Raw genomic sequence first — 23840 nt, 5'->3', positions numbered from 1 at the left:
GGCACTCCCACTTAGCTGTTGTCCTGATTTCTCTCTTTTGGCACTTTATGAATGCAGATTGTTGCTTAACCTACACCAAAGTGAGTGGCATAACTTTTGTCCTGCCAAACGCCAGCTGACCAATGAGGAGGGGAATGTCAGTTTGCAGTGGTACTGTGAGAAAAGCTTCAGTGGTGTTAGCAGACAGACTAAAGGAAAGACCTAACCAGATCTTTTGCTTACGCACCTACTGCCCTAGGTCCTCTTTGTTAATGATACCAGAATACTTTACCAGTAATGTAAATCATAAAGGCCATTTTTAACAGCTTTTCACCCTCATGTTGTGAAATTCATCCATGAAACCAAAATGGCAGTCTGCTGCCTCAAAAATGCTCCTTATGAAGTGCAGTCCTCAGTTCTATAGGGCTGAATGATTTTGAAAAATCATCTAATTGCGATTATTTTCACTCACATTGCAAATGTGATGAGTTGCTGTATTGAAGAGAAGGATCATTTTTATGACTCTCATTTTTAATAAGAAGAAATTATATACAAATAGGAAATTGGGATTTCTTTCAAACTATTCTAGAAAACAATGGCACACAGATGTTTGCCTCATGTGCAGAAAATAACATACTCTGCTGCAAAAAAGGTTGTATAACACTGTTATTAAACTGTTTTTTAATGCAGTTTTCAGACTGCAGTTGAATCTAAATTCTGATTAAATGCCCAGCCTTAGTTCAACAGAGGAAGCAGAGGTGGGCGAAGCTTAGCAGTGCATCTCTACCCATCATCTTTTGTTACCATTTTGATTGAGAGCTCCGGGCCATGGAATTTACCTACTGGACATTTAAGTAAATCATCAAAAAACCAAAATGTTATCTCAATTAAAAGAAATAAATCAAAATCAAAAATGTATTGCTGTTATAATACTATTCTTAAGACATAATCATGATAAAAATAAGAATATCTTTCATTTGCTGCGTTGCTGGTCAACACAAAGTCTACCACAAGCCCAACATCTGGATTCAACTTAAAGAGGAAGTAACAAATATTCAGAAATGTCTAAAATTAGACACACTGATATCTCTCAACAATTTTCAGGGAATCACAAAGGATGTGGTGGAAGACGCATGTTATAGTTTTATTTTACTTTAAAGTACTTTTTTCATTTAAATATCTGTTTTGAATTGTGGGATTTTGACATTATATTGTTTAAGTTGGTTTTAAATATGTTGGTGATTTTGTTTGGCTGCCTCAGCCAGGTCTCTCCTGTAAAATATATTTTTAATCTCAGTGGGACCTCTGGTAAAACAAAAGTAAAATAAGTAATAAAATAAAAAACTCAGTACATTTGCTTCATCTATGTGAGCATTGCCCAACAGCATTTTTGAGCCGTTCCAAAATATACAAACCAAGAGATGCCTCTAAGGGGAAGCTAAGGTTATTCTGGTAGCAACACAATTGAAATATTTCCTGCAAGAGGGAGGAGAGAGACCGAAACTATTTTATCTGATTTCTCCCCACCAACAGCACTCAGCATCACAGTGCACCATCTCCACACATCTAGCAAGAAGTATGCAGCCAACTAGAGCCATAACTGTCATTCCTCTGTAAATAACATGGCTAAAAAGCAGCACAATGATGTCTCTATGTGCCCATGTCTAACAGGATGTGGTCACAGACACAGTTAAAGGTGTGTATCTGTTGTCCAGAAGGGAATGTACTTATCCTGGAAAAGAGTAGCTGCAGGAAATGGAGGGAGGTGGAAGTGCACTTAACCAAGGAGAGGGTGAACTGGTAAACAGCTCTGTCGCTCCCAGAAGACTCACTGAGTCATTGATCAGAGAGGGAGGTAACTTGATCTTCTGTGTCTGCAGAGTCACAGGACTGTTAATGGGGAAATCCTTTAGTAGCTGCAAGTAGGGAATGAGTGAATCCATGACAGACCTATCAGACAGGGGCTGTTTCCCCTTCTGCTATGATCCCTTTATACAAGTTTCATTATCTGGAGTGGCTAAAATGTTACATGTAGTCAGACTGACAGCGTCTGCAGCAGTTATTGATGCGATAAAAATCTACAGAAACTAATAATCTGCATTCCTTAGCAGAGCTATGGTTATTTATCATTTAAGTAGAATGTGCACAAAAGGGCTGGGATTCATATATAAAATTCTGACAGACTAAATCTAGTTTGGTATGCTACATTTCATTTTTATCATCACTGAGTGTCTATGGGTGCTGCTGTAGTTATCTGAATAAGAACTCACAGCCTGCATTTAGTTCCCCCCCAACATCAGAGCGTGTGTCTCTGCTGGTTCATCATATGATACCAAGACCTCCCTAGGCCAGATCCTGTGACTTACTCCTGCCTGGCCTGGCAGTGACACATCTCAGCTGTGGCGGCTCACCTCCATTTATAGCAGATTACAGGCTGCAGCATCATTCATTTCCCAGCACCTATTTGACCTGCATCTCTCAGACCTCTGTGTGGGTTAAATGAGGAAGTGAAGCCAAAATGAGGATGTTACTGTCCCCTATGAAGTCATATTATTTTCCTTTTTACAATTAAAGGAACTTAGCTATGTTAACACTAACCACAGCAACATAGCTTGTGAAGAAAATAACATTATATAGTTTGCATAAGCCTATAAAAGAGCTGATGTAACGAAAAACCTACACATTAATGCATCTCGTTTCATCTCCTGTGGACCACTGCAGGTCTAAATTCTGCAAACATGACCTCTCTGTATTCCTCTGCAGAGATATGATTCTCAGGAGCCAGAACTGCGTCCCATTTACTTCATATCGGCCTACTTAGAAACCCAAATGTCTTTGAGAGACAGCCAGCAAGATGCATTCTGAACTCCAGCGAGCCAGGAGTAAAGACACAGGGGCTGAAGCTGGGTATGGTCCTGTAAAAGTTAAATGCAGTGATGATGACAGACATATTGTAGTTTTGACTCCACTGCAGCCTGCATGGTCTGACAAAACAAACACGGAGGGCCATGACACTGAGGCTAAAACTGGTAAAAAGACTGGTATAAAGTTAAATATGGAATTTGCTCAACAAAATACCCAAAAGGAAACCAAATATAATTTGTAGTCACTACGGGCATAAGTAATAGGTAGTCATATGCCTTAATTATATTCCTGTCAAAAACAGTAAAATGAATGTAAAGTCTGAATATGGGACAGGGTGGAGGAGAAGTTGGAGGCGGTTGCTGTTAGACTGAACTGCTGAAAGGAGATAAGTGAAACACACTGTGATTCAAGAGACAGTGGACTATTATCTGTTTGGTCCTGGATGAAACAATCTCTCACACGCCATCTGATCTGCTACAACCCTGAGGGAGAACACAGCATTCTTTTATCAAACAGGGCAGATGAACTCCTGTGTAATAGACTAGTTCACCAACTCAGACCAATCAAGACATCTGAAAGTTCAACAGATTAGGCAAACAACGCATTAGAACTACAACTAGGGATGCCCCGATCACATTTTTTGCACCGATGAGCTACGAAATAGCAGGGGTGACCTGGAATAGTCGTCGATTCGATGATTTGATTCAGAGGAGTCTGATTCGACTATGAACCTCATAGTCAAATGTTGTTATGTAACCAAGATCATAACATTCTGACTACATGAGGGTGCCCACGGCTGCTAAGCCTGAGTTTCCTAGTTGGCATTTGCTGGTCATTGGCCGGTAAAAAGGGCGGAAGTCCGGCAGATAAAAATATAACCGGTCAAAATGTCCGGCAGAAAACATGCAAATGGCCAGATAAGTAAATACTGAATACTCGCATATTATTGTGTAACCTAGAAGATATGTTGCAAGAATGCGTTTATATAAACTAAAAGTTGCCTAATCTTACTACATCTACTGTCCTGCGGTGCTGGGGTTGTTTATCTTCTCAGACAGCAAGCACATGGCTAATTATGTATGCAAGATGACGTCAAAGCAAATCTCTTTCTCTGCACATGCTCAGTACTGCTGGAGACTATGCTGGAAAAGTTTGACCAGAACTTTCCCGTAAGGCAGAATTTTAATCTAAGTGAGGTTTTCCTGGTTAACCAAAGGCTTAATATCATCAGCAGTATGGAGGGATTTTGAGTATGTCATCGCTGTGAGTAATGAAGAGGCTAAAACACCCATGCAGCAGCAGAAAGAGAGAGGCCTACGCCGGGCAGAGTTGTAGCGGACTTCGATAAACTAGCCATGACCAATCCTCAGATAAAGTTGGAGTCAACACAGAATCACATCGTGCAGAACGGCATGGATTGCTTGGAGCTGACAACGAAGACTCTGTCTCTTTTCCCTGTAGCTGGTTGTTAATGTTCAGGATGTCCTGGCTAATTAGCAGAAGTAGTCTTGGATAAGCTGTTAATGAGAGGAGGACTGGACCAGACTATCTGCTGTGGAGCTTATGTCTTTTTGGGACTAGTCCAAATAAACCAGGATGGTTGGATTTCCAGCTTTAGCTGAGGTTACAGTTATATCATCATGATATCATCATCTGATATTAGCAGCTGACGGTAAGACTCATTTTTCATTTGAAATGTAGAGTTCTAACGTGGTGTCCAGTTAACAGAGCACTGGTGAGTTATGTTTGGATGCTTTGTTGTTGTCAGTGGAGGATGGTATTTGGCTGTTGTAAGCTGCAAAGTTATAGTACCGGCCAATGTGCTAACAGGCTAACGGTGCTAATGTGAAGCTAACTGTTGCTGTTTATGAGTTTAACGTGGGTGTATATTGTGTAACTGACTGCGTGTGTAAGGAAAAGCGTGCAGCCTTGATTTTGATACTTTCAACCACAAAGAAAAATAAGAGAAAGTCTGTGTGCAGTCATTCCCAGGGTCTAATTATGTGTACATGTCCACCAGTCTGTAATAACAGGGTAATAATTACTCAGGTTTACTGTTGGCTTGGTTTCTACTGTCTTGGTTTTGGGTCAGGTCTGGAAATAAAAATGTATCCTCAGTCCTGTTTAGCACAGACTTGTATGTATCAATGTATCAAGACTATCAGATTTATGCGTTATGCTGCTGTTAATGCAGAATACAAAATAATGTTAAAGCAAATGTCCGGTAGTTGTTCTAAATGGCCGGAATTCTTGAGAACTGCCGGTCATTTGACCGGGGACAAAAAAGTATAGCGGAAACTAGGGGTGTAACAATTCATCGATGTATATCGATATATCGATTGGTTGATTGATGATCCAATCAGATTGACAAAAAGTAGGGGTGTGACGAAACTCTTATCTCACAAGACGAGATGAGATTTGGGCCCACGAGACACGAGACAAGACGAGATTTTACACTTTTTTTTAATTTTGGAAAAAAAATAGATGGGTGGATAGTATGTCCTTTATACAACTGAAAGTCATAATTGCAAAGCATTCAGGTCTATTCAGAAATGTTTAAACTAACTTCTCTTGTACTGAATAGGCTATCAATGCTTACACACAGTTCAAACTCTACATTTTAATGCTCTTCAAATCCAACCTTTCATTTTAATAGTCTACAAAATCTTTATTTTACTACACTGTACACCCATTTCCACAATTACAATAATTATAATAAAAGCATTTATATTATTTTGAAAGTACTTTAAACACTGTTTACAACAGACTGAGAGAGTTTGTTTCGCTAAGTTTACTGCTGAAGTATACAACCACCTGTTGCGCTGCTTATATTAATCTTATGATTGATGATACGCTCAGCCAACAGCTGATGGATGTGTGGCTGACAGATGGTGAGACGAGAAGGAGACGTGACGAAGAAGCGCTGAAACAAAGTCACAAACTCACAGATACCAGCACTGAGATCGAGTCTGCACGCATACACGAACTAATTTAACATATATATTCTCCTTACAGAGACTGCTTAGCAGTAACATTTCATCATTTTGGACCATTATGATGAACTTATTATGCATTGGCAGATCATGTGCGGCCCCAAGAAGCGCAAGCGGAGGAGGGGTTGGGGGATGGAGCGTGATCTGAATAGGTCATGGCTCAGCTCCGTTTCTTCTTTAGCTCTCCCACCAACAGTTTTAAAGTGCCCAGGGTATCTTTGTGATCTTTTATGACTTCCAGCTAGGTATTGTTTTCTGTAAAGAGTGCTGTTGCTTCAAGTGTCTGTGCAATATTGATCTCGCAAGACAGATTTTTCCTCAACGAGAAATCTCGTGACGTTTTGATCTCGCGAGATTTCGTGGCACGAGATCTCGTCACACCCCTACCTAATAGTGATGATTTTGACTTGCATTGCAAACTGGATATGAACTGTTGTATTGTCATTCTCATATTTAATAAGAAAAAAGTAGAAAAATGAAGAAAGAAGGCTTTTTCGTAGACCATTCTAAAAAAAAAAAAAAAGGCACTTGAATGATTGCACAATTATGTAATCCAACACATCTCTGCTGCAAAAAAAGTTTTAAACTGGTGTTTCAACATATATTTCAGATTAAAGAAATATTGCACCTTCTGCGATATGAAAATAGCAAAATTGAAAATTGATTAAATCTAATTGTCGATTAATTTCCCAGCCCTACTCTGAACTATCATCCCTTAGCTTCATCTTTTCTACAAAATTATCAAGGCAAGCGCTGTAGATGTAATCATAACTGTAATAACTTGCAACAGGTTTAGAACATCCAGCTTCTTTGCAGCGGAGTCTCGTGAGATGAGATTTAACAGGAATTGGGAGGCCCAAAATTCCCTTCAATGGAAATGCCTTCAATGCGTAAATGGCATTTAGTCGAAATTTAAGGAATATCCCTTTTATTTTGTGAAAAACTTGTGCAGCTAGTGTTGATTTCAAGTTAATTGCAAAGTGTTGAGTCTGATCCACAGCTTTGTTGTTCTGATTACCCACTGACTGGCAGTTTTATTTTATTTTATTTCACTGTAAAACTGCTTTTCTCAGCTTCAGTCAATCCAGGAATACCTCATTAGAACACATTTTCCTATCATTTAAGAATGACTTTTCTCATCGATTTAGCAGCTGCATAGAGAGGGTTTTCAGTAAGAAGAAAAAATGTTATATGTTGTATTTTTAACAAAGGAGATCCGTGTGTATAATCATTTCAAGGTTCAACCTGCTCTAGTACCACTGCCCAGCAAAAACAGGCACAGATGTTCAGACAAAAACTAATAATTATTCCTTACAAACCCACTACTATATGTTCCAGAGGAAATACCACATAACATGTAAACATTCATAGCAGGAATATGAAAGTTGGCAGGCTCAGCTTGCCACAACCACAGAGCGCCTTAGATCATGTGGGGAACTCCTGGCTAACCAGTCCTGACCATTCTCTGACCTTACACTGAGTTTCCCTGAGCAGACACTGTATGCATTACTTCAAATGTTAAGGCTATATTGATCAGCAACTATTCAAATGCAAGTCGAGTCCACTTAAACCCGTGCAGAAGAACAAACATCCTGTCTCTGCCATGCACTCATACCTCAATAAAATTTATCAGCAGCACTGCAAACAAGCTGCTGCAAAGGGTGTTGCCAACTTGTAGCAGTACTTCATCAAGCAAAGTGTATTCAGGTGTGACTGCATTGCTCTGCTACAATCAATATTTACAATCCACCTGTGAAGGGTTTATTGAGAAGATTCAACGACAGAAAACAACAAAGAATATGTAAGATTCTAGGTTAAATGTCACAGTGTGTCATCACATCCTCTTAGTCTTTTTCCTGCCTGTCTCAATAGTCACAGGTTTAGATCAAAAAGGGCTGACTTAAACCCTAACATAACATACTGTAAGCATACCATAAGCCTAAATAAAGCCGCTTCTGGTTAGCCACTGTTGTAAAACCTTGTTTAAATACTACTATTGCATGACTTGCTACATAGGCTGCAAAAATGAGCCATGGCCACATTTTCCTTTAAAATCTGTACTTTCAGTGGTTGACCAATGTGTGAGAAATGTGAGAAACCTAGCAGCAGTATATGTAGCACGTTTCAGCTTCTTCTTTCCTAGCTAATTATGTAAAAGTATTTAGTTATTCCAAGTGCAAACCTCTTTTTCCAATCTGCCAGCTACGAGTCACATCCTCAATCAGAAATGACTTGATAGTCTGAAGAAAGCTATAAAACAAGGCCTGAAGGAAAAATCAGTGATTTTAATTCTGACTGCTTACAGTAGTGAGTCATAAGAAGGAGGCTGAGGCAGCCAGAGAAAATGAATAAGAACAAACAGTGGTGCAGTTCACTCACGTGTGCTGGACGCCGTCCTACGGCCTGCCCTCCGCCTTACAGCCCTGAAGCAAAACTGACCAAAATAATTGTCCTTTACTGAGCTCTTAGAGAGTCTGAGGGCAAAAGTAAAGTGATAGGAGCAACGGCTTTCTGTCTCAATACAGCAGTCAGGATGAGGAAGTACAGCAGACTGCCAACCGCTGCACGGTGTGTGCTGTAGCCTCTTTCACTCTCACACACAAAAAGGAAAAGTCAGAGTCTCAGCCATGAGCATATTTTTCTCTTCTCTCAGTTTTTCCAGGCTTTTTCTCACTCATGAGGAACAGACAGCAAGAACTGGAGAACAGTCAAGAAAACAGAGGAGGAGGAACAAACCTCCAACATGTGGCTTTAAAACCTCTAAGCTGAGCCCTGTCAGAACAATTCTAACAACTTATATTCAGACGTCTCTCAACTGCTGTTGGTAATACAGGTGTCTGCACTTTGTTCTCAGGATGGTCACTTGTATTTTGATTGAACTTGAGACCATGTGTGTTTGTGGTTTGGGGTGGAGGCTCAACTGCTCTGTTGTGCTCCTGAATCAAAAACCACAACGGTGCAAAGCAAAGTAGCAGTGCTGTCTCAGTGAAAATATTGTGCTGAGGTCCATCCAACTTTTCTCTTGCTGTCGTAGAGTCAGAAAAATAAAGATTGATTTACAACTTTGTTATGAGTATTTGTTAACAAAGTGATCTGTGGGCTGTCTGGGCACAAACAGCAGTAACCATCACTGAGAAAGCCAGTGTCTGTCTCACAAACACTTCTTAATGTGAGGGTGGAGGGGTCTGCATTTTATGCTCTGCCTTACTGGTCTAATTTGGATCCCACAATGTATGGCATGCTGAGGCTGTGGAGCATGTGGGTAGAGAGAGAGCTGCACTCTGGTCCTACATGAAACAGGCTTCAGTTTGTGGTAGGTGGTTAACTGAGGAACTTGATTTGACCACACCCCTACACCAACACAGAAACTGCTTTTTAAAAGGACGGTTGAGAAACAGTTCAGGAAAGTTTTTTAGGCACCACATGGTGCTTTACACGCTGCTGCAGATACAGATTTAAGGGTGTGATTTATGCTGTTTTTCTCTAACACTGTTTGAGTTATGATACCACTAGAGGCACCACCTTATTGACTGCAGCCTTGTTAAATTCCATCTCATGATTTTTTTCCTGTCATTTTTTTTACTGCTAATGTAAACATATAGGACTGCTGCAATTTGCTCTGCCACATACAGGTGTGTCTCAAAAATGTAGAACGTCATGAAAAAGTTTTGGTTACATACAAAGTGAATACTTCAAGACTTTTTTTGTGTTAGTCTTGATTATTACAGCTTACAAATATTACAAAAAAAAAAAACACTAAAAAGGATTCATAATACAGAAATGTCAACCTTCAACCTTCACATCCATTTATTCACTCAGTGCTCAGTCGGGTCACCTTCTGCATAAATTACTGCATCAGTGTGAAGTGGCATGGAGCCTATCAGTCTGTGGCACTGCTGGGGTATTATGAAGCCCAGGTTGCTCTGATAGCAGCCTTCTGTGTTATGGAATCTAATGTTTCTCATCCTCCTCTTGACAATACTGTAGATTCTCTATGGTGTTTAGGTCAGGCCAGTTGGCTGGCACAGTAATACCATCAGCAAACCAGTTTTTGGTATTTTGGCTTCACTGTGGGCAGGTGCCAAGGAAAAGGAAATCAGAATCTCCATACAGCTTCTCAACAGACGGAGGTATGAAATGCTCTGAAAAGTAGACAGTAGACAACTGACAGCGTTGACTCTGGGCTTAATAAAACACAGTGGACCAACACCAGCAGGTAACACAGCACCTCAAACCATCACTGGCTTTGAAAACTGAAACCACTGGACTTCAAGCACCTTGGATCTACCTCTCCAATCTGCTCCAGGCTCTGGGACCTTGATTTCCAAATGAAATGCAAAACTGACTTTGATCTGAAAACGGGACTTTGGACCAGTGAGCAATGGTCCAGTTTAATCTCCTTAGCCCAGGTGAGATGCTTATGTTGTTAATTGTGGCTCAGGAGTGGCTTGACACTATTATCACAACACTTGTAGCCCATTTCCTCATCATGTTTGTGTGATGGTTCTTGATACACTGACTCCAGCCTAGGTCCAGTCATTGTGAAGTTCCTCTAAGTCCTCTGAATGCTGAACTTATCCCTGTTGTTTTTGCACCTTTTCTTACCATACTTCTGCATTCCAGTTAACTTTCTATGATATACTTTGATTCAGCCTCTGAGAACAGCCTGCCCTATCAGCAGTAACCTTCTGTGGCTTACCCTCCTTTTGAAGGGTGTCAGTGATTGTCCTTTTGGACAACTGTCAAGTCAGCAGCAACCCCATGATTGTAGTGGTGTGTGCTGAACCAGAGAGAGAATGAAGGCAGTTTTTTGAGTTACTTAGCTGATTAGAGCTATTTTTAGGGCATATATGACTGACGAGAAATTGGAGTATTCCAAAGTATTATCATATGTGACCAAAGCTGGTAAAATGTCCTGCAAGTCGTCCGAGGTCATTTTTTTTACACATTATGAAAGCGTAGATTCCAAGCTTTCAAAGGTGTATCATACACCTTAATCTGAGCATATTTTACAAAGATATGCTCATTTGAATGTTAACTTCTAGTTCCTGCTTCTTCTGAGAAAACCAGGCTCAAAGTTTCAGGACTTCTACCTTCAGGCAGGCCGGGTGATGGGCGTGAACAACAGGGCCACATTTACATAAAGTCCACCCAAACCAAGCTTCTGAATAGAACTGGTGACGCTCATCAGAATATTCCCATAGGAAATCCGCCTTCATCAAACTTTCACTGTCGAGTGATCTCTAAGTTGTCCGAAGTCTGTTGATAATTCTTGCTGCTTCTTCATGTCTCTTCTCCTTTTTTTCGCTGCAGGGCGCATGTTGAGGCTTGTTGTTAAAGGTGAAAACTAGAAACAGCTGTATACGTGCCGATGGGTGGCGTTTGAGCCATGCGGTGTTTGTTATTGTCCATCTCAATGGGCGAAACTGGGAACAATGGCAGACTGAGTGGCCAATTATCACCCCGCAGTTTCGCTTTCCCCTCCTCTCAACATTCTTGCAGCAAACACAAAATTAGCGCTTTTAAAAATCACATTTGTGTTACTTTTTTCATCGAATGAGTAGTTTAAATGTCGGACTTGCATAAAATGAGAAAAAATGAAAAATGATCATTTTGAAGAAAACGACTTTGTATCCATTTTTCTCAACCACCGGAATGCCGACTTGCAGGAACTTTATCTGGCTTCGGTCACATATTTTGAGATAGTGGTTATTTTATTTTATTTTATTTTATTTTTATTTTTTTTATTTTATTGAGATGTAAGCCACAATAAAAAGCTTTGAAATATTTTACTTTGAGTGTGATACATGTAGAATATATCCATCCATCCATTTTTCGCTTATCCTGTTCAGGGTCGAAGGGGGGCTGGAGCCTATCCCAGCTGTCATTGGGCGAGAGGCGGGGTACACCCTGGACTGGTTGCCAGTCAATGGCAGGGCTATCACTCACATTCACACCTACAGCCAATTTTAGAGTCACCGATTAACCTAACAAGCATGTTTTTGGTGGTGGGAGGAAGCCGGAGTACCTGGAGAGAACCCACATGTGCACGGGGAGAACTTACAAACTCCGCACAGAAAGAGCCTGACCGGGAAGCAAACCAGGGACTTTCTTGCTGTGAGGCAACAGCATTAACCCCTGCGCCACTGTGCAGCCTATGTAGAATACATAAGATTCATTTTTTTGAAATAATTATGGTGCAAAAATGAATTTTTTCATGATATTCTAAATGATTGAAGAACCTGTAATTTTGCAAAAGACTGACTAAAGCCCAGATATTCAGAAAACACATTTTAATCCTCTCCAATCAATCAGATCTAGCCCTTAACACATGGGCTATCCATTTAAAGTAACTTGCCAATCACACCATTTATCAATCAACTACCCAGAGATTCATCTCTTCTTATTTTGGGAGGTTAGCATGGCTGTGGACACAGAAAAGTAGGGGACATTTATGGAGGTTTGGTGAAAATAAACAGAATATCTACTTTTTGGAGTTACATCAAAATAAGGATCTATCACAGGAAGGATGCATGAACCACAGAACATAAAGTTATACCTTAAATGCAAATTTTAATTATCTGTTCCTTCATTCCACCTGAAATTGTGTAAGTAAAATCAGTATCATCAGTAGCTCAGTAGGCTAACTAAGTCCTCTGCTAACAGAGGCTGCTGAGTCTTCATCACATCAGCCATAGGTTCGACTCCAGTACTCGATCTGTTGCTACATGTCATTCTCACTATCCTTCAGTATTTAATGTCCCTATTCGTCTTATCAAAAACGGCAGGTGCATAAACGAGACTCCTCTTTATAGTGATGCTTCATGAGAAGACAAAGAAAAGCCGCATGTAGGGAGATATAGAGGACTCGTGACTTTGCTTCTATTTTGGTCTACCCTTCATGGATCGCTGCTGTGCTGAACAAACATCCCTGATGGGAATCACGCCTCAGTTTGTCTTAATCCCTGATTACACAAGGAAGTGGTACACTCCAAATAACAATAAACTTCAAGAGGGCAGGAGTGGTAAGCCTTTTAAATGTTATTTAACTTAAAGTGTGGAAGATGAAAAAACAGGGAATCATTTGGATGTTTTTTTAATTCTGCTTTCTGCTTTAAATGCAAAGGTGTGAAACTAAAGACTGCATGCCAAATCCGGCCCATCTGGCAGACCTCATCAGGTGTTTTGGGGAAAGGTGGGAAATTTTTGAAAAATATCAATTTGCAATTACAAATCAAAATATTTCTAACATAAAATTTAACCAATCTTATATAAACTACACATAGTTATAACAACAGGAGAGCTATATCTGATGCAATAAATGAGTTCAACAAGGCACAGAGCAGATGAAACATTGTGTAAAATGTGTTGCTGTTGTAGCTTTGAACAGCAAAACTATCATGAGAAATCAAGACTTAATAATTTATCATCAGTGGATGCTTAAAACATTCAAATCAGCAAAAAAAAAATTGTTGCTACATTATACAACGGCAGCATAATATTCTTGTCTGACCTCTTCAGATTTCTTGCTGGTAAACGCTCTGCTTCAGGAGCTAATTAGCATTTATGTGTGTAAACATGGAGCACTCATTGATTGGAGCATGTATCTAGTGCTGACTAAGCTAAAGTGATAAGTAATCCTGCAGCCAATATACACTCACTGGCCACTTTATTAGGTATACCTGTTCTACTGCTTGTTAAAACAAATGGCTAATAAGCCAATCACCTGGCAGCAACTCAATACATTTAGGCATGTAGGTGTGGTCAAGACAACCTGCTGAAGTTCAAACTGAGCATCACAAAGGAGAAGAAAGCGGATTTAAGTGACTTTGAACGTGGCATGGTTGTTGGTGCCAAACGGCCTGGTCTGAGTGTTTCAGAAACTGGTGATCTACTCAAAATCACCTCAAACTGGTTTCTTGAACGTGACAATGAGTTCACTGTACTTTAATGTCCTCTACAATCTTCAGATCTCAAAACAATAGAGCACCTTTGGGATGCAGATTTGCATCATGGATGTGCAATATGTATCAATATGGGCCATAATCTCTTAGGGAATGTTTCCAACACTTTATCGAACCTATGCCCGAAGAATCAAAGCGGCTCCGAAGGCAAAAGGGGGCCAAACCTGGTACTAGCAAGGTGTGCCTAATAAAGTGGCCAGTGAGTATGTATTAGTGTTTGGGACTCTATCCTGCAACCAGCGTGGTGAGGACTGTAGTCGCTGCATACGGGCACCTGGGAGGTACTGCCAGCTCTACCAACTTAGTTAACCTGGTGTGAAAGGATACAAAGTTTCCCACATATTTTGGGAAACATATTTGCCCAAAGCTGGTGCCAGTTGAGTATCACAAAGGGTACTGGGAAAACCTTTTATGCTAGATCAAGTAAAGAGTATGCCAGTCTTTTACCAACCCGGTTATGTCATTTCTAAGTCATAAAAGAAATACATTTTTCCTATTATCCAACACTGATCAAGTGGCAACTGGACCGGTTCCAAATTCAAGACGTTTGGCCTCTTCTGTTACCTCTTCTTCTATTACTATTTTTCCTAGTAATCTAATTTTTTTTTTTGCTGTTTGATTTGCTACTTCTAGCTGAGCAATTCAACCCCAAGTTGACCTGACCTGGCCTAACATGAACCAAAGAGGAATCCTGCGAAAGCTACTGTAACCAAATGAAAATTTGATGCTGACACCATAGATGGATGGCTGCTGCTTTGGCAGCTGTTTTTTCAAAGCAGCAAAGAGAGAAAGTGAAACTGAGCAAAATGTTGGTAACTCGGCGAGTGTTATGAATGCAACAGTCTGGAGAGGTGGCATTAGTCAGCACACAGCTCCACGGAGTAGAGAACTGAGAGAAAGAGGTGTATCAAAACACAATTCAGAGATCTTTCCTCACAGATTTTTAGATTTCTGTTCTTTTCCCCATATGACTGACTGTATTATTTGATCATAAAGAAGTCTGTTTTTTGTTTACATAGGGTTAATCCTGAGCTAAGTTATTCAACCTAAATATAGCACAAAGTCATTGATGGAGAGCCAAGAACGACTCATTCACTTCATGATCATATCACTTACAAGTGCCACAAAAAGAGACCAACAATTACTATTTTGCTGACCTTTTCTCAGTCACAAAAACATTGGCCAAGTTAGGCTGTGTCTGAAGACATTGTTGAGAATTTCCACCTAGACTTAAGCTCCATACTGCCAAGATCAACAGAAATAAAATATCACATGAAAGTTGTAATAGCAAACAGGAAACAGACATCATAGAGGAAACACTACCTAAATAAGTAATGACAGAACATGAAGCCACGTGGCTAGATGGGTAATAGTCAAGGTGGCCCACAGGGGATTCCTGCCATTGTGTGATACAAGAAGCTGAGTGGAAGCAACATTAAACGCCAGACAATACAATATGCAGGCACAACAAAGCTCTGAAGTGCCGCCCGCCTCTTAAACTCTTCCCTTTTCCTCACTCCACAGGAAATAGCAGTGAGTCAGACTCGCCACATAGACAACACAGAAGCACTGGATGTAAGAGAAAAAGAATGGAACACTTACAATGAAGGTGATTCATGGTGGCAGTGAGTGAGGTTTAAAACACAGCTTTTTCATCATCTACTCTTGTGTTTACTCCCATTATCAAAGCATAACAGCTTTACAAACCATAAGGTTGAGTCATAATTATAAAGCAGTAGTATCTAATACAGATTTTTCCAGACAAAAGGCTTGATCATGAAACCACAGAACACTGATGAAAGCTCTCAAAAACATGGAGGATTCAGTGGGGTTTTTGATACATCGCATTGGAAATGTACAACCCCAATTATTTAAAAAGGTTTGGGCACTATGTAAAATTCAAATTAAAACAGAGGGCATTTACAAATCTCATAAACCCACATTGTATTCACAATAGAACATATACAGGAAACTAAGATGTTAAAACTTAGACATCTTACCACTTCAAGAAAAAAATTAAGATTTTGATTCTTCTGACCACAGAACAGTTTTCCATTTTGCCTCAGGCCATTTAAAATGAGCTTTGGCCAGAGAAGATTGTGGCGTTTCTGCAACATGTTCACATTTGGCATCTTCTTTGCATGATACAACTTTAACTTCTATTTGTGAATGGCACAGTGGACTGAAAATAAATTCTGAAAGTGTTCCTGAGACGTTGCAGTAGGGGTGTAACAGTACAGAAAAATTTCGGTTCGGTATGTACCTCAGTAAGGTGATTAAAGCGGATAAATACAATTAAATTTGTATTTTTTAATTAAATTGTATTAAAATAAACAGGCTGAATAAATTACATTTAATGTATAAATAATGCTGTGACCTTCCTCCAACAGTTCTTCAATGATTAAAAATATTAATAAACAAAAACATTTTTGAATAACTAGGTTATTTTCATTGATATATTGACATATTTATACCCATTCTTTGAACACTAAAATTTCCCAGCTAACTTGAACGTATAATCACACAACCGCAAGTTAGCTTGTTAAGTATGCAAATTTGCCTCTTTTTTTGCCGATTTCAACGCAGACTTCAGCACTGGACTACTTTTTTAACCAATTGGACCTACTACAAAGTTTGGAAGAACTTTTCCCATCTTGGAGGATAAAGAGGTTAAAGCCGTGTGAAATCTGAGGATAACTTTACCTATGACACAGCTGCAGAGTCGCTCTCTCACTCCTCCAAGGCTGATAGTTGAAGGCTCATTACCTGGACTGAAGTGAGAACTCGACTTTTTTTAAATACTCACTCAGACGTATTCATCGTGTTACTGCATGCACCGAACAGTGACGGCCGTACCGTGACCGTACGGGACGAATACAAATACCATTACCCTACTACTATGCAGTGATTTCCAGTATAGAGCCATGCCTGTTTTTAATGCAAGTCTGCCTGAGGACTAGGTGATTATAAGCATCCAATATTAACCTTCGACCTTGACCCTTGGGCACAGAGATTTCTCCAGATTCTATGAATCTTTTGATGACACAGCCTATGTACTGTAGATGGTGGGATATTCAAAGGTTGTGAAATTTTATGTTGAGGTACATTTTTCTGAAATTGTTCCATTAGTGAGCCTTGGCCCATCTTTACTTCTGAGGGACTCTACCTCTGTAAAATGTTTCTTTCACAGTCATTTTGCTGACATGTTGCCAATCAAGTTGATTAGTTACAAAATGCTCCTCATGCTGTTTTTCATAAGTAAAACTTCATTTTCGAGCCTTTTTCATTGCCCATCCCTACCGTTTGAGATGTGCTGCTGCCATCAAATTCAAAATGAGCTTTTATTTTCATGAAATGGTAAAATGTTTCAGTTTCAACATCTAATATGTTTTTCATGTTCTATTGTGTATAAAATATAGGTTTGTGAGATCTAAAAATCAAATATTAATAATAATCAAATTAATTCATCTATTAAATATAAGCTATCATTTAATTCGAACCCCCTTTGACCAAAAAATGTGAAAACTAGCTACATGACAAAACAAGAATGGAGTTAAGTTTTTTTAGTTGAATGTCAGTGCTTTTACTGGGAAACTTTCACTTCCACACTGAATGCACAATGATTCAGCTAAGCACTGACTGTGCTGTACTGTTCAGGTGGAAGCATGTGGTTTTATTGGAGGAATTGAGTGAGTTCATTGCAACCTTTAGTAATGTATACCTTCTGTAATGTATAACAGGAACATGAACAGGCCAACACAAGACAAGAAAGATCTTGAAATACTAGAAAATCACAGACCTGCAGATCATTGCCACATGTGACTGAGGTCAGGTGGGCTACAGCTAAAGATACTACATCTTCTCGCTTACTTCAGTAAAGTAAGAGGTAAATATCACATTAAATGTCCCTTTTGAAGACTTCACAGTCAAGATGAACATAAAAAATCTCCCATCTTTCTTTACTGTGTCAAGCTTGTCTGTAGTTGAATGTAGAATTTCAGGTGTGGATTAAATCTACAGACTACAGTTTAAAACAAGTAAACTAATGATTTCATTGATGTATTTGTGCAAAGACCAAATAAAGCACACATAGACAGTATACAGCTTGGTTTTCTCTTATGATTAAGAATGAGGTGAAGGCATTATTAGCAAAAACAAGCCTCAGAATCAAAGTAGCTGTTGATCACTTGCCACTGGCCAAGTTCACTGACAAATTCAGCAAGCAATTCAGTGCCAGTATAAATCAAAGCAGTCTTTTCCATATTGTGAGTTTTTGTTAGAATGACAAGGCTGTTGAGTAATCAAGCACATGTGCACAAAAACATCAGGCTGATGGGTCCGACAGTAGGAACTCATATAAGCAGGCACACGCATGCATGACTTAGCACAGCAGTATGCCTCACAGAGGCAGATCCTATCTTTTTATTGCTTCTGTTAATGTTGTGTCAATATTTTGCTACTACTGTTACTGGTATCACATTGGCAGCCTCACGTTTCATCGATATTTGCATTACATGAAAAGCACAATATTTCAAACAAAAATATAATAAAGTGAAGATCCATCTCATTTAGTTGAACTTGATGCAAAATTTGCAGCTGGCAATAAAGGCAATATGAATTAATGTGCACTTGAGTGCATGCACATGCATCTACTAAAAGTGCCTGACCACGTCGGCACCTCAGAACCATCTGTAAAGCACCTGGGTTTTTGAGACCGTGTTTTAAAAGTCATTATCTCAGCTAAAGCGAAACAGGAAGAGTGTGGGATTAATCTGTGTCCCACGCTGTGAGACGGTCTCGGCTCTCCATGTGGGCTTCCCCTTTAGTCTGGAGGGATCTGAAACTAGAGTGCAACAGGCCAAAAAAATCTCCTTCCTAAAAGCAGTATTGAGGAAGCTGCAGCAAAGTTTGCACAAAAACAATGCAGCAAATGTGTGACATTTTCAGCAGTGAGTAGAAATGTGTCAGTGAGAGATGCCAAGCACTCCACAGCTGTACAAATATGAACAGACTTCAAATGTTTCTGACTGCACTCTTGGGAAAGGGGAACCCTGGACCTACAGCAAGGATGCAATATTTCACAAGTGCTATGTGTGTTTGTGTTGTTTGAGTCCACTGACTACTAGGTAAAATGGCTTTCTGTAGTAAAGCTGAACTTAGTTATTCCTAGAAGAGTCACACAACAACTCTATCAAACAAATCAAAGCGTGCTACTCAACCAGAATATAGGAAAAACTAAACCTCAGCATCTGAATAAGAAAACAGCCTGAAGATAAAGACTGCATAAATCAGCACATCTTATGTAAAAGGTGACGAGAGCTAAGCTAGTGAAAAATAAAAGTGCTGAGCTGTTGATTTCCTCTGATCTGAACAGAGATCAATAGCTTGTTTAGCTTTTTTATGTTCTACACAGCGGAGGATCCTAAACTTTTGAAATTAAAAGTGCTTACTAAGTGATCCCCACTCATTATTACTAACAGTTCTATTATACATGCTGGAAAGTTCAAGTACCCATTTACATATCCTCACACTTCAGAACTCTTCATACTTGTTCTGCTTGAGTAATACAAATGGCGTCCTTAAAATATCATATTCCTGATTTCTTATTGACAAAAAAGGATTAGAGACAGACTTAAGTGAATTGAAATGTAAAGGTAATGTTTTCCATTTATTTTTCATTTCCAGAATCAAGTCAAAATGTTGAGAACTACTTTTCTTTCTGCATGAGAAAAATGAAATGCCTGTCAGAGTCAGAGTGTTTGACCTTTTGATTTAAAATATATTTAAAGGGGTAGTGTGTGAAATTGGGAATATCAGCCACACATAACAGTCAGATTGCATTTCACGCTTAATATCAGTGATATTAAGGGAAAAAAAGGCACATCTGTTATTTGGTCACTTCTGTGGCACTGTAGAAACATGCAAGAAGAAAAACCCAAGACGGCAGAGTCCATGTAGGGCCCCTTCGCCATGTATGAACAAAAGGCTACTTCTAAGTCATTTTGGAAAATAATAATTGTATATTTTGAGGAGGTTTTACACAAATTTAGACAGGCCTACTTAAAAAACATTATGTTTAATTTATACCAAGTTTGTTCTGCTAAATGCTATTAAGCTAAATACAATACACTGCACCTTTAAAAACTAAGTTAGGTGATTTATTTTCCATACTAACAACAACGAGTGGATACAACTGGATACAATGAAATACTCTATGATATACCACATGATACGATACAATATGATACAATACCTCACAATATGATACAACATGATAAAAAAAATCGACAATACAATATGGAACAATACCATAATTTACATCGGGGGTGTCAAACTCACACTGGGTCCTGGGCCAGATTTGCTCCAATGAGGCGACCTGAGGGCCGGACTATCTAGGCCAAGGATGTAACAGTCAGTCACAGCGGGGGCCAGATTCTGAATTAAGGCCTAACCTGAGAGCCTAATAGGGTCAACATTTTACCATAAACTTCATTTTCACCAGTAACAAAATATGAAAAAAACCCTGATGATAAATCATTTTGAGATAAAAGGAAGTCAAAATGATGTGTTTAAGGGCTCAAAATCTGAGATGAAAGATCAAAATTATTAGTTAAAAAGATCAAAACAAGAATTAAAAAGTCAAAATAATGTTTTTAAAAGGCAAATATATCAGATAGAAAACCAAAATCATGGGTTTAAAAGGTCAAAATATGAGATAAAATTAGAAATTGAGTTTAAAAGGTATAAATATGAGATTATATGACAGAGTTTTAGATTGTGAATCTGAAAGGTCAAAATATGATATAAAAAGTTAAATTTATTAATTTAATAGATAAAGCTATGAAATAAAAATTAAAAATCAGAAGTTAAGTCAGGATCAAAAGATGCAAAATTTGATATTACTGTACCAGGGGCCTGATTTGGCCCCCGGGCCTTGAGTTTGACACCCCTGCTTTACATGCTATACATATTTACAAATACTGAATAACAGCTTTTCTACAATAAGGGATATATATTGTAAGATAACAATATTATGATACATCCCAATATCTGATAAACTGAAGAGTATAAATTGCCCTTAAAAGGCACATGTGCTGGATTCATGTATTTTTCTTAGCAACTTATTGTTAGTTTCATTTCTTATAGAGGTTCATCTCAACTTCTTCTCCCTGCTTTCCAACATTATCTGGGATATGTCTGGTTCTTCTTTGGTGAGAGAGATATTATATCAGAACAATTTTGTTTCTCAAACACCAGTATCTGACAACAGCAATGTGGTAACTCAAGAGAGAGAAAGAGATTGTTATTGATAGCTTCCCAACCCTATTATACAGTACTGTAAAAATGCAATCAAGCAAATCGAACTACCATCAAGCGATAAATACACTAACTCCTAAAACAAAAGCAGTTACAGGATGCTAGGTACGAACAGTAAGTCTGCAGAGGGTCTGCAACATGTGAAATACTTAGAAATGAATCTAATAACTGTGATATCAGTAAAACTTTTAAGAGTCAGATGAGATTAAAATTGCCTTAAAACGTCCTTGCCACATTCATAGTTCATATCATAAAAGTCACATATTTTACCCCATTAAGACAAGTTTATACTGGTCTCAGAGGTCCCCAAAACATGCCCTGGAAGTCTGTTGCTGAAAAAACACTCTAGTATTGAGATTCTTTATGTCTAACAAACTCTCTGTTTCAGCCCTGCTCAGAACGGGCCATTTCTGTGTCTGTGGCTTTAAATGTTAATGAGCTGTCTGACTCCGCCCCTGACCACGCCTCTGTCAGGGAATGGATGTGGCTTAATGGATGTGGCTCTCCTGATCCTCCTGTCAGCTGAGGGCAAAACATTCTTCCAAGCACGGAGGGCAAACAGAACCTGGGAGTGGTGCTATCTCTCCACATGACATCATGAGGGGAAATCTGAGAACAACTTGCTACAGCGGGTTGTGTTAGAAAAGCCTGAATGTATTTTGCATAATATGTGACCTTTTAAATGTTGGGCAAGAAAGGCATTTATCAGGGGCTTCATTCACCAAGGGACAGCAACAAAAGGAAGTACACCATCCAGTCTATCAGGTTAAAGTACTTTCAGTGATTAAGACACGTATTTTAAATGTGAATAAGGGGTCAAGAGCTAATTGCATACCATCAAAACAAATTCTGATAATCCAAAAGCCTCAAGGTTGCAAGGTTCAAGCTCCTAATATGGCATGCTGTGAATTAAAATGACAATTTTAGACAGAAGAACAGATATTGCCCCAATAGAGAGTGCATATCTTTTACTGTTAGAAGTTGCACCTGGCCTAGGATGGGTTTAAATATTAAGATGTGGTGCATTTGGTTCTCTTGTCAGAGGTGATGTAGTACTGCTGTATATTTCAGATTTAAGTATGTCCTGTAGTTCTCTGGCTTTGTTGCCTAACATAAAGATGGTTAGAAATATATTTTTACATCACTATGACTGCTTTGGCTAAACAGAAAAGGGCCTCATACTGGTCTTTGAGGCCCCCCAGATTACTAAAACTGCCCCTGCTCATATATTACAAAATCAACATGAATCTAGTCTGTATGACAAAGAGAAGAAACTTCTCAAATGTATGGAGCTGAAACCACACTGGTGTTTGGTGCTTTTGCTTTAAAAAGTTGTTTGAATCTGGTTTTGAATTTATAAAGCCAATAGGTACAAATATTGTCAGTTCCTTAAGAAACAGATGCAAGCACCAACAACCTTTTGCACTCCGCAGCAGTCAGAGCCATCCATTATCTACCCAAAAACTGCCCTGTCCAGGCCTCATCAGGCATACAGTAGTAGGAGCTGAAATAGATACAGTGCTCATGCATATTTCATCTGCTTCATCCTCTGTTTCATCTTTCTCAGAGCCCGGCTCCCTCGAGGGCCAAACTTCCTGCTCTGATGGTGTCAAAGTTCTGATCTGATAAACAGTCAGTCAGAGCCACGTTTCAGTAGCTTCCGCTGCTTTTCTGCCTGCTTCGCTTGTCTGTGCAGTGAGTGGGTGGATTTCCATAGAAACACTAGCATAGCATCCATGAGAACTGCTAGGGCATAAAAAGACAATCCCAAAAAAAGCTCAGTGATTTTCCATGATAGCACCTCATAGTAATAGTGCTACTGAGTAAAATAACTGTTCAGTCAAAAAGGACTGGAGTTTGCAAAAGTACACAGACTTGTGGCATGAGAGCTATTTGATGTGAACTGTGGGTGTGTTCAGTGTATGATGAGACACCAAGAAAGATCACAAAGGGTCAGACCTTTTGAGCCACCAAACAAATATTTTAACAACACTCCTCATGAACTTGATTATCCTGTTCACCTGGATGAGATAATGTTTATCTGCCCCGTTGTTGGCTTGCACATCACACTTCTGCAGGAATCTGTTCTTCCTCTCAGGCTGCAGCCGAAGCAAAAGAAGTCTGGCACTCATATGAAAAGACAATATCTCTGCTTTTACTTCTGACGTGGCCCAGATGACCCATTTACAGAGACACAAGCACTCCTTGGAGCCATTGACCTAGACTGTGTGCTTGTCAAGAATTCAGTCTGTTTCCTGGACGTTCCTGAATTAAAGAAAAAGCCAGAGCCAGAGGAAAAAAAAGATACTTGGAATTACCTTCCCTCACAGTCAAATATACACCTCTCAGGCAGAAATCACTGCTATCTGTTCAAGTGCTGTTCATTTTTCTCCATAGGCCTTCTGGTAGATGACGCTCAACAAACTGGAGGGTATCTTGGCTGCGGAGACTGCATGCCATCTGCATCTTTGTGTGACAGAAGTATTGAGTCAAAATATAACACAAAATTAGCTGCAACTCAGTCACAACTTAAGCAGCAGCCTCACTTGCAGGCAGGAATAGGGCAGCTTGTATTTATTCAACGGCCCGGGTGCCAAGCCAGTACTCTTTCCTGCTCCAAATCAGTCGATCTCCTCTTATCTCCTTAATTAAAGCCTCTTCCACTGCATAAAAGGACGTGCCACTCCAAATGTATGCAGACCAGGCTTTGCTTTTTGAGGAC

The 23840-nt window shown here is 39.4% G+C and overlaps 1 protein-coding gene across 2 annotated transcripts in view; it reads right to left on the bottom strand.

Moving 5' to 3' along the window:
* specc1 (sperm antigen with calponin homology and coiled-coil domains 1) overlaps positions 1-23840 on the bottom strand; it is a 150236-nt gene that overhangs the window by 117773 nt on the left and 8623 nt on the right. The window contains exon 1 of one of the 2 annotated variants that reach the window (XM_041801085.1): positions 8217-8334. The exons of the other annotated variant lie outside the window; for it this stretch is intronic. The gene's annotated coding sequence lies outside the window, so the exon portion shown is untranslated. Of the gene's footprint in view, positions 1-8216; positions 8335-23840 lie in introns of those variants that run through there. 2 annotated transcript variants of the gene reach the window in all.

This window comes from Cheilinus undulatus, linkage group 12 (assembly GCF_018320785.1).
Source record: "Cheilinus undulatus linkage group 12, ASM1832078v1, whole genome shotgun sequence".
Lineage (NCBI taxonomy): Eukaryota > Metazoa > Chordata > Actinopteri > Labriformes > Labridae > Cheilinus > Cheilinus undulatus.
Note: the sequence above shows the minus strand (reverse complement) of the source record. Positions and strands in the feature narration are given on the sequence as shown.